Raw genomic sequence first — 10,638 nt, forward strand, 5'->3', positions numbered from 1 at the left:
TTTGTCACGTGCACAAGTATAGTGAAATGTATTTTTTGCTTGACCTTTCCCAACAATGCATTAATAAATATCAGTAGGAATATATTTATTTTAAAAAGTCAAGTAGAACCAAAACACACAATAAATATAAATAATATGAACATGAAAGTAAATAAGCTACACAAAGGATCAGTTCCAGGGTCAGTGCCAATAGCATATTTACAATGTGCAGGGATACTGGAGTGGTAGGTGTATATATAGGGACAAGGTGAGTAGGCATCAGGATATATGATAAACAGAGTAGCAGCAGCATATATGATGATTGTATGTGTAGTCAGTATGAGTGTGTGTGTAAGCAAATGTGATTTCCGGGCCTTCCTTTCACACCACCTGATAGAGGCCCTGTTGCTTGAGAAAGCATTATTGAGATGGTCAAATAAAAATCAAATCAAATTGTATTTGTTACATACACATGGTCAGCAGATGTTAATGCGAGTGTAGCGAAATGCTTGTGCTTCTAGTTCCGACAATGCAGTAATAACCAACAAGTAGTCTAGCTAACAATTCCAAAACTACTGTCTTATACACAGTGTAAGGGGATAAAGAATATGTACATAAGGATATATGAATGAGTGATGGTACAGAGCAGCATAGGCAAGATACAGTAGATGGTATCGAGTATAGTATATACATATGAGATGAGTATGTAAACAAAGTGGCATAGTTAAAGTGGCTAGTGATACATGTATTACATAAGGATGCAGTCGATGATATAGAGTACAGTATATACGTATGCATACGAGATAGCATTGTTTAAAGTGGCTAGTGATATATTTACATCATTTCCCATCAATTCCCATTATTAAAGTGGCTGGAGTTGAGTCAGTGTCAGTGTGTTGGCAGCAGCCACTCAATGTTAGTGGTGGCTGTTTAACAGTCTGATGGCCTTGAGATAGAAGCTGTTTTTCAGTCTCTCGGTCCCAGCTTTGATGCACCTGTACTGTCCTCGCCTTCTGGATGATAGCGGGGTGAACAGGCAGTGGCTCGGGTGGTTGATGTCCTTGATGACCTTTATGGCCTTCCTGTAACATCGGGTGGTGTAGGTGTCCTGGAGGGCAGGTAGTTTGCCCCCGGTGATGCGTTGTGCAGACCTCACTACCCTCTGGAGAGCCTTACGGTTGAGGGCGGAGCAGTTGCCGTACCAGGCGTTGATACAGCCCGCCAGGATGCTCTCGATTGTGCATCTGTAGAAGTTTGTGAGTGCTTTTGGTGACAAGCCGAATTTCTTCAGCCTCCTGAGGTTGAAGAGGCGCTGCTGCGCCTTCTTACGATGCTGTCTGTGTGAGTGGACCAATTCAGTTTGTCTGTGATGTGTATGCCGAGGAACTTAAAACTTGCTACCCTCTCAACTACTGTTCCATCGATGTGTTTAGGGGGGTGTTCCCTCTGCTGTTTCCTGAAGTCCACAATCATCACCTTAGTTTTGTTGACGCTGAGTGTGAGGTTATTTTCCTGACACCACACTCCAAGGGCCCTCACCTCCTCCCTGTAGGCCGTCTCGTCGTTGTTGGTAATCAAGCCTACCACTGTTGTGTCGCCCGCAAACTTGATGATTGAGTTGGAGGCGTGCGTGGCCACGCAGTCGTGGATGAACAGGGAGTACAGGAGAGGGCTCAGAACGCACCCTTGTGGGGCCCCAGTGTTGAGGATCAGCGGGGAGGAGATGTTGTTGCCTACCCTCACCACCTGGGGGCGGCCCGTCAGGAAGTCCAGTACCCAGTTGCACAGGGCAGGGTCGAGACCCAGGGTCTCGAGCTTGATGACGAGCTTGGAGGGTACTATGGTGTTGAATGCCGAGCTGTAGTCGATGAACAGCATTCTCACATAGGTATTCCGCTTGTCCAGATGGGTTAGGGCAGTGTGCAGTGTGGTTGAGATTGCATCGTCTGTGGACCTATTTGGGCGGTAAGCAAATTGGAGTGGGTCTAGGGTGTCAGGTAGGGTGGAGGTGATATGGTCCTTGACTAGTCTCTCAAAGCACTTCATGATGACGGAAGTGAGTACTACGGGGCAGTAGTCGTTTAGCTCAGTTACCTTAGCTTTCAAAACGGGCAAAAAAAGTTATTTAGTCTGCCTGGGAGCAAGACATCCTAGTCCGTGACTGGGCTGGATTTCTTCTTGTAGTCCGTGATTGACTGTAGACCCTGCCACATGCCTCTTGTGTCTGAGCCGTTGAATTGAGATTCTACTTTGTCTCTGTACTGACGCTTTTGTTTGATAGCCTTGCGGAGGGAATAGCTGCACTGTTTGTATTCGGTCATGTTACCAGACACCTTGCCCTGACTAAAAGCAGTGGTTCGCGCTTTCAGTTTCACGCGAATGCTGCCATCAATCCACGGTTTCTGGTTAGGGAATGTTTTAATCGTTGCTATGGGAACGACATCTTCAACGCACGTTCTAATGAACTCGCACACCGAATCAGCGTATTCGTCAATATTGTCATCTGACGCAATACGAAACATATCCCAGTCCACGTGATGGAAGCAGTCTTGGAGTGTGGAGTCAGCTTGGTCGGACCAGCGTTGGACAGACCTCAGCGTGGGAGCCTCTTGTTTTAGTTTCTGTCTGTAGGCAGGGATAGGGCATTCAGGGATAGGGATAGGGCATTCAATTGATTAGGACAGTCCTTCATATACATGGCCATTGGGACAATCATTGTCAGTGAATAATTCAATGTGTGCACTGACTGGATCTCCCGTTAATTATATACGACTATGGAATCTCCTTTTCATGTGCTGTGTACATATTTTATTGATATGATAAAGGATTCACCACTGATGTTTATCTTCTGTAACTTCTCGATCTACCTGGCTGTATAGTCTGCAGACAGTAATTGACAAAGGGGAATTGTTGTAGAATAATTACATTGATCATAGTTGGTCATAATGCCTCAAATTATTTCTGTCTGTAACTGCAAACAGAGGGAATATAGGATATTCATTCTAAATAGATCTCCTTGGTCAAATAAATTTGAATTGCGTCATGAACAATACCATTCAAAATTAGACTAAAATGTAAATTCCATTTTTTTCTTAAAATTGTGTTTTCCTTTATTATTACGTGAGGCAGTAGCTAGATCCAGTTTGTAATGCTGAAATTCAAATCATATAATTAGTTTAAAACAACTTTGTCCGACCCTCAGTATTACCAACTCCAGCAACGGACTTTTCCCAGTGAGAAAATACTATAAATAGCCAGAGTTGGTCACTGTATTTTACAAAATAAATACATTGGGAAGCTGTAGAGGCGGGTCTAACACGCATGCAACCACATCAGGTCAGCATGGAGACATGACCTTACATCTAACTGAAGACAAACAGTCCATGGGCTGAATGATTTAGTCATATCAGTCCATTATAGGTGTCCGTCTCAATCTCAAAGGCTTGGACGTAAGGTGATTGGGGAGTTCATATAGAGTTATATAGAAAATAAGCACATTTAAAGTAAAGCTTTCCATTGTCTTGTGTTTGTCTTCTTACTCTTAAAAAAAAATTATTATTTTTTTTTTTAAATGCTCTCGACGGCAGCCAATCGGTTGTTGCGCTGTAATGTCAGACTGCCACAGCTCTCTCGTCGTGGCAACGCTTCCAGTCTGTCATACAGGTACTTCAGCATGGACTGATCACTCTTAGTGTAGGTGGTGGGGACAGACTCTCTCCACCTGCAGTGAAAGACAGAGTGTTTCTCAATATGCATACTACCGTGCTTCACACTGTCATGCTCCGAGTGCATTCTCCGAAGAAGTCCTCTTGAGTACGTTCTTGTGAGGAGTGTGGAGGATTCCTAAAACGTTACATTTGAGAAGCAATCGCCCCAACTGTATTACCTCACCTCCCCATTCACTGAACCATCTTCCAGCCAGAACAATGCCAACAATAGACAAAACAAGATATACACAAAGCAAATGTTTTATTTCAGAATTATCAGCTAGATATGTTAATCATAATAATCTAGCTAGCCAGCTAGATAAACAGGCAAAAATGACCTAAAACTAAATGTTATGCAAGATAGATGTACATTTTTCGTGGGTAGCTACCAATTCTTTGTGGCTAGCTAGTTATCCCTATTGACTTACCCATTCACTGAACTGCCTTCCAGACAGGACAATGGCAATAGAGACGAAACAAGATATACATAATGCAACCAGTTTACTTCATGTAATAATGTAGCTAACCAGGGCCTCCCGAGTGGGTAGTGGTCTAAGGCACTGCATCCCAGTGGCTGTACCGCTAGAGATTCTGAGTTCGAGTCTAGGCTCTGTCGCAGCCGGCCATGACCGGGATACCCATTGGGTGGCGCACAATTGGCCCAGCGTCGTCCAGGTTAGTGGAGGGTTTGGCCGGCAGGTGTGTTCTTGTCCCATCGCCCACTAGCGACTCCTGTGGCGGGCTGGGCGCAGTTCACGCTGACATGGTAGCCAGGTGCGCTGTGTTTCCTTTCGACACATTTGTGCAGCTAGCTGGCTTCCGGGTTAATTGGGCACTGTGTCAAGAAGCAGTGCGGCTTGGTTGGGTTGTGTTTCAGAGGACGCACGGCTTTTGACCAACGCCTTTCCTGAGTCTCGCGGGAGTTGCCGCGATGAGACAATTGGATATCACGAATACGGGGTAAATATATATTTTTTTTTAAATATTGCTAACCAGAGTTTAACAGCAAGATGACCTAAAACTAATATTATGTCAATTATTTGTGGGTAGCTAGTTAACAATTCTTCGTGGCCCTTTCGTTATCCCTTTTGGCATATGGGATTGCAATCTACAGTACGTAGGCAGGTAAACATGCCAAAATGAACACAACATGTATTTATTAATGTATCAAAATAAAATATTGTAGTCAGGCAACATATGTGAATAGGCAACATTTTATTTCCGAAGTCGGAGTGTATTTTCTCTCGCTTCATCTCAAATAATGACCAGCCATTGATTTCAATACATTTTGCGTCATTTTTGATGTGATTGCGTGTTATTTCTTCGCATACTTTCCGTTGAAGCTTGCATCGGTGCATGTTTCAAAATATATACAAATGGAGTACGCTTTTGAGAACTGCTCTCCGTTCTTCATTTTGTATACTTTGATTTGGACTCATACTCCAACCCTCCTGTGCTCGGAGCACGGTAGTATGCATTTTGAGAAACACCCAGGTGTTTTAGGCCCACGGAGGATTGTCTAAACAACGTTAACTGAAAAAAATTGTATTCTTTACTGTAAACTATAGTAGTAGTTCATTGTATTCCTCCGATCTGTACCCCTGTGTTATACATTTTTTGTGGTTGCTTTACCTCCAAATGGAATCCATATTTTAAAATGGCCACCCTGACGTCCTCGTAGCTGAGCTCGTTGGCCATGTTCTCAAAGTGGTACAGCAGCGGGCCTAGAGGAAAGGGAGGAATTTCAGCTTTGGTAAAAGTATACACACAGTATACGACTCACTACCAGTAAGTTAAAATGGCAACTGCACCAAAAATGCGTAGAATAAAAGGGAACCTCTTTCACTGGTCAGTAAGGTGGTCTGTTGAACCAATCGTCACTCACCAAGATTGATCCATACGCCTCCAGATTTGAGAAAGTTCCAGATGGTCTCCACATAGTCGATGACATTGTGCGCCGTGTTGATGAAGAAGCAGGTAGCCACACAGTCCCAGTGTCTGAGAGCGAAGACCACAATGATACTCGTTTCACCACATTCTATCATTGTTAATACAAACCAACACAGGTTATACAAATAATTTATGTGTCTAGTGTATAGTGCTCACTTTCACCACTGACTACTCCCAATATGTGGACAATTGACATAACCTGAGAGACACAAGGGCCAGGGCTCATATTCACAGGGCCTGTGTCTAAGAGCAGGAGTCCTGATCTAGGCTCAGTTTAGCCTTTTAGATTCTGAATAAAACAGGGGACCTGATCCTAAATAATACTCCAACTCTGAGATGCTTTGTGTATAAAGGCCCTGATCACTTAATGCTCTTGTTGATCTTTCAGACAGCCTGTGTGGGGCTCACCACTCACTAGGCTCTGTGAAGACGTCCTGGAAGTCCCCGGCCACCATGGAGAAGTCAAGAGTTTGGAGGCAGGCTCTGGGGGTTGACGCCAGATGACCTCTTGTTGTTGCTGAACTGGTGGATCCACAGGTACAGGGTCATGGAGTTGACCTTTTCACACCTCAAGAAGGAGGAAGGACAGAACAGAGGAAAGTTAGATGAGCTGAACAACAGTAGTGTGAGAAAATGATCACCAACAATAAATATTTTTTTCCAAAGAGGATTGCATGGGGCTAATTTTATATGCTAGGCAATTGATTTGGCCCAAATCAATCATTAAATGACACAACACAGTCGAGCATGATGGCATGCAGCGCCTCCTGATTGTGGTCCACACTGCGCCGGATACGGGCCAGGTTGGGCAGGACCCTGGGCAGCGGCAGCTGATGATGATGCTCCTGAAGACTCCGGAACTGACTCGATTCACCCGTTCCTGAACATGCATCCTGAGATTAAGTGGACAGGAGGGACAGGAGATGGGGATAAAGGGAGTCCAGAAAAGCATAAGGGAAATAGAAACCTAGCCTTTTCATAGCCTTTTTGAATTATGAAAACACTCAATTCAATATGCAGACTTCTTAAAATGACTTGACACAAAGATCCACAATACACTTTCGTTTCTATGCATCTTCTACTTGGTGAACGTGGTTGTATAGGTTAGGCATAACCTTGTTTGTAAATAACATGAGCAACCGTATTGAAATGTAAATGCTTGTCTTTCTGTCAGCCAGGAATTTAGCCCATATTGTTTTAGTATCCTCTTTTATCTTTGTTATTTTCTAGAGCTAGCTAGCTCCACTTCCTTTGCTTCTGTGCTAGTTAGCTGCTAGCTAATAGATAAACAGAGGTGGTGGTCAGCTATAGGAGGTAAAAATGGTTTTATATTGGAAATTTGGTTCTTTCGCCAATAGCTATTGAACCAAGCATGCCATGACTATGAATATGGTATATTCTGAATCAGGAGCAGATGGAGAGAAAAATATATATATTTTTTAAAATAAACACACCTTTTATTTTTTGTGTAATAATATATAGTATTTCAAATCTTCAATAGCTCTTAAACAAAGCTTTCCATGTATATGAAAATTATATATTCTGAATCGAGGAAGGATGGACAAATCCACCTCTTTTTTTGTTTAAAATATATTTTTTTGCTTTCAATTTTCATTAGCTCTTACACAAAGCATGCCACGACTATGAAAATTCTATATTCAAAATCGGGTGGATGGACAAAAATTTACTTTTTGTGTGTGCGTGCGCATTTATCTATCTATACAGTGCATTTGGAAAGTATTCAAACCCCTGGACTTTTTCCACATTGTTATTACAGACTGACCACACCGCAAGCTAACTAGCTAAATTGCCATAAATGTTGAATGCTCTCCGACCTGTCCCCAAATTAATGTAATTGGTTGAGAGTTTGTTTTGATATTTTAATCTGCGTGTCATGATCGCGTTTGGTGTAGGGGGACAAAATAAATGTATGCACAATAGCACATGCGCACAACCAGTTTGGGTTCCGTGTTACTCTAAAATCGATTAAATTGTCCCCCCCACCACCAATCTACACACAAAGCCCCACAATAACAAGGCAAAAACAGGTTAGAAATGTTTTCAAATTGACTCAGTACTTTGTTGAACCACCTTTGGCAGTGATTACAGCCTTGAGTCTTCTTGGGTATGACACTAAAAGCTTGGCACACGTGTATTTGGAGAATTTCTCCCATTCTTCTCTGCAGATCCTCTCAAGTTCTGTCAGGTTTAATGGGGAACGTCGCCGCACAGCTATTTTCAGAGATATTTGATCGGGTTCAAGTCCGGGCCCTGACTGGGCCACTCAGAGACTTGTCCCGAAGCAACTCCTGCGGTGTCTTGGCTGTTTGCTTAGGGTCGCTGTCCTGTTGGAAGGTGAACCTTAGCCCCAGTCTGAGGTCCTGAATGCTCTGGAGCAGGTTTTCATCAAGGATCTCTGTACTTTGCTCCGTTCATCTTTCCCTCAATCCTGACTAGTCGCCCAGGCCCTGCCGCTGAAAAACATTCCTTTGGCATGATGCTGCCACCACCATGCTTCACCGTAGGGATGGTGCCAGGTTTACTCAGGACATGACGCTTGGCATTCAGGACTAAAAGTTCAATCTTGGCTTCATCAGACCAGAGAATCTTTTTTCTCATGCTCAGATTCTTTTAGGTGCCTTTTGGCAAACTCCAAGCAGGCTGTCATGTGCCTTTTACTGAGGAGTGGCTTCCGTCAGGCAACTCTAATATGAAGACCTAATTGGTGGAGTGCTGCAGTGATGGTTGTCCTTATGGAAGGTTCAGAGCGATCACCACGTTCTTGGTCACCTCCTTGACCAAGGCCCTTCTTCCCCGATTGCACACTTTGGCCGGGCAGCCAGCTCTAGGACGAGTCTTGGTGGTTCCAAACTTCTTCCATTTAAGAATGATGGAGGCCAGTGTTCTTGGGGACCTTAACATTTAACATTAACATTTAAGTCATTTAGCAGACGCTCTTATCCAGAGCGACTTACAAATTGGTGCATTCACCTTATGACATCCAGTGGAACAGTCACTTTACAATAGTGCATCTAAATCTTAAGGGGGGGGGGGGGTGAGAGGGATTACTTATCCTATCCTAGGTATTCCTTAAAGAGGTGGGGTTTCAGGTGTCTCCGGAAGGTGGTGATTGACTCCGCTGTTCTGGCGTCGTGAGGGAGTTTGTTCCACCATTGGGGGGGCCAGAGCAGCGAACAGTTTTGACTGGGCTGAGCGGGAACTGATCATACAGGTTGCAGTGGTGGGTTGTATATGGGGCTTTGGTGACAAAACAGATGGCACTGTGATAGACTGCATCCAATTTGTTGAGTAGAGTCTTAGAGGCTATTTTGTAAATGACATCGCCGAAGACAAGGATTGGTAGGATGGTCAGTTTTACGAGGGTATGTTTGGCAGCATGAGTGAAGGATGTTTTGTTGCAAAATAGGAAGCCGATTCTAGATTGAATTTTGGATTGGAGATGTTTAATGTGAGTCTGGAAGGAGAGTTTACAGTCTAACCAGACACCTAGGTATTTGTAGTTGTCCACATATTCAAAGTCAGAACTGTCCAGAGTAGTGATGCTGGACGGGCGGGCAGGTGCGGGCAGCGATCGGTTGAAGAGCATGCATTTAGTTTTACTTGCATTTAAGAGCAGTGGTAGGGAGGCGAGCAGGCCAGAGGTGGATGAACGCAGTGCCTTCAATGCTGCAGACATTTTTTGGTACCCTTTCCCAGACCTGTGCCTCAACACAATCCTGTCTCTGAGCTCTACGGACAATTCCTTCAACCTCAAGGCTTGGTTTTTGCTCTGACATGCACTGTCAACTGTGGGACTTTATATAGACAGGTGTGTGCCTTTCCAAATCATGTCCAAACAATTGCATTCACCAAATGTGGACTCCAATCCAGTTGTAAAAACATCTCAAGGATGATCCATGGAAAAAGAATGCACCTGAACTCAATTTCGACTCTCATAGCAAAGGGTCTGAATATATTTTTTATTTTTAATACATTTGCAAGAATTTCTAAAAAACCTGTTTCCACTTTGTCATTATGGGGTATTGTGTGCAGATTGAGGACTTTTTAAAAATGTATTTAATCAACTTTAGAATAAGGCTGTAATGTAACAAAATGTGGAAAATATTAAGGGGTCTGAATACTTTCTAAATGCACCATATATCTCATTGAGTGGAACACGTTCTCTTTCAGTGCCAGTAATATGGGAAGGAAAGGGAGATATTGCTATTAGATTTAAGGAGTAATGGTGTTGAAAAGCCAAGCTTAAATTAACTGCTGCTAAAATCTTCAGGGGATGTAGTATTTAATTATGTATTTATTTTTCTAGAATTTACACCTTCCCTGTCTCTGGTCCACACTCCTGTACAGTTGGTGGAGGTAATGCACCTTAACGTTTGTTGCAAACCAACATAAAATCCCCAGAAGAAGCTAAATCCATTGAGCCCGTTTCCCGACACACAGACCGCAGGAGAGACGAATATTTAGCATTCTTGAAAGTATGCCTAGAATATACCTATAACATATCTACCGAATATTCAATATAAAACACATTTCACCTCGGTTTGGTACCTATAGGAACATTAGCCAAAACAGACCCCAATATAAATACAGGAATCGATTTTAGCTAGCAATGCATCATCATTAGCTAGTCATCTCTTTTCTAAAAACTTCATACAAAACGTTATCAAATACAGTAACGTAGTCTGTGACATTACTCCATTAAACTAGCCAGACACAGTCTGGGTCAAAGGACTTTGTTATGGATTAACTCGCGCGCTAACAACCATACATATAACGTTAGTACTGCTGTTTTGAAGTAGTCCGTACCAGTAGTATCAAAACGCATCAATCCCTTTCCAAAAGTGTTGCCTTTCGAGTATTGTCTACTCTTCTGTTGTACATTTAATCCTTCCTCTCTCTAAAAAAAAATATGCTTCTTCTTGCTCTCCATTAGTAGCCTGCTCCTGCTTCCTTCCGCCATGTCCGAATGTAGTAGCCTACT

The 10,638-nt window shown here is 43.1% G+C and overlaps 1 long non-coding RNA gene across 2 annotated transcripts; it reads right to left on the minus strand.

Annotated features, from left to right (window-relative positions):
• Positions 1–3,063: 3,063 nt before the first annotated feature.
• Positions 3,064–10,638, minus strand: LOC124034525. 2 transcript variants are annotated; one of them, XR_006838582.1, is made up of 5 exons: positions 10,464–10,638; positions 6,045–6,529; positions 5,572–5,684; positions 5,319–5,410; positions 3,064–3,700 (listed from the first exon to the last, which is right to left on the minus strand). It is a non-coding gene; the product is annotated as an uncharacterized LOC124034525 (long non-coding RNA). The 2 variants fall into 2 exon arrangements; XR_006838581.1 differs by having other exon boundaries at positions 6,052–6,529; positions 10,464–10,637.

The sequence above is a fragment of the Oncorhynchus gorbuscha genome, linkage group LG04 (assembly GCF_021184085.1).
Source record: "Oncorhynchus gorbuscha isolate QuinsamMale2020 ecotype Even-year linkage group LG04, OgorEven_v1.0, whole genome shotgun sequence".
Taxonomy (NCBI): domain Eukaryota; kingdom Metazoa; phylum Chordata; class Actinopteri; order Salmoniformes; family Salmonidae; genus Oncorhynchus; species Oncorhynchus gorbuscha.